The following is a 1,657-nucleotide window of genomic DNA, read 5'->3' on the forward strand; positions in this document are numbered from 1 at the left end:
TACACATATTTTAGCTCTGCACTTTGTGGTCTGCTCAACTAAACCATGTGATTTTTATCATGTGACTTCAAATGACTTTACAGTAACTGCTTTCATCAGAATTCAGTTTCTATTCAAATGTAGTCAAACTAAAATATTTATTTAAATTAAAAAAAAACAAAAGTTATTGCATTTAATATATTTTATTAAGAGTATTTTGAAAGAGTTCTGATTATTTGATCACGGTTTTTTTTGTATTAAAACAAAAACAAACACAGAAACATATACATTCCTGTAAGAAAAAAAAAAATGATTACAATTATTTTGTTATGAGATTTATTTTAGGTTAATTCGAAGTGTTGTGTCTCATTATTACATCTTTTTTGTCGTGTTTATTGCAATTTTTATTTATTTTATTCATGTAACCCTATGGTTTTTTTTTAAATAAATAATGACTTGACTTGACTTATTGCGAAGTATGAACCGCGTAGGGGGAGCAAAGGAGGGAGGGAGAGAGAGAGGTACGGAGGAAGGGAGGGAGAGAGAAAGGTACGGAGGAAGGGAGGGAGAGAGAGAGGTACGGATGAAGGGAGGGAGAGAGAGAGGTACGGATGAAGGGAGGGAGAGAGAGAGAGAGGTACGGAGAAAGAGAGTGAGAGAGAGATAGAGGGAGCAAAGGAGGGAGGGAGAGAGAGAGGTATGGCGGAAGGGAGACAGAGATAGGGGGCAAAGATGGGAGGGAGAGAGAGAGGTACGGTTTGTGCAGTGCAGTTGTTTTGTCAGTTATTCTTCTCTTCATTTGTTCTATTGTCTTTCTTCTTCTTTTTTGTGTGTGTATTTTTGTGTTTTTGTGCCTGAAGAAGACCCTTAGGTCGAAACGTCGCTGTTATTCGTTCCGTGTTCGTCATTTTAACGTGAGTACATTGCTTTTTGGTCTCTTTATTGTTCCCTCTCACGTGCAGTCGCCATTGTTTAATACATGTTTTAATGTGTTTTGTATAATCCGGAAGCAGGAGTTTAAAACCTATATATATATTGAGAGAAAAGTCTGGGTTGTGGCACTCGATCACTAGGTGGGGCACTGCCCTTCGCTCCCTGTTACCCGAGTCCCAATCCTCGTGGTAAGGCGTCCGCCCCGTGATCGGGAGGTCGTGGGTTCGAACCCCGGTCGGGTCATACCTAAGACTTTAAAATTGGCAATCTAGTGACTGCTCCGCCTGGCGTCTGGCATTATGGGGTTAGTGCTAGGACTGGTTGGTCAGGTGTCAGAATAATGTGACTGGGTGAGACATGAAGCCTGTGCTGCGACTTCTGTCTTGTGTGTGGCGCACGTTATATGTCAAAAGCAGCACCGCCCTGATATGGCCCTTCGTGGTCGGCTGGGCGTTAAGCAAACAAACAAACAAACCCGAGTGCCAACAACAATAGGATGAGCATCAGAAGTGAAGATAAAGAGGGAATTTTTTTCTCTGCGCGCGCGCCAGCAAGCAGGATGTCTCAGAACTGAAGCGGTAATAGTATGATCTAATTACAGGCGATGGGTTAATGGGTCACGTGATTATATATATGAAGTCTTCTATCGCGCGCGTATCTCCAGACTCGGACTCAAGGCGCAGGGATCTATTTATGCCGTGTGAGATGGAATTTTTTACACAATACATCATGCATTCACATCGAT

This window comes from Littorina saxatilis, linkage group LG8 (genome assembly GCF_037325665.1).
Source record: "Littorina saxatilis isolate snail1 linkage group LG8, US_GU_Lsax_2.0, whole genome shotgun sequence".
Lineage (NCBI taxonomy): Eukaryota > Metazoa > Mollusca > Gastropoda > Littorinimorpha > Littorinidae > Littorina > Littorina saxatilis.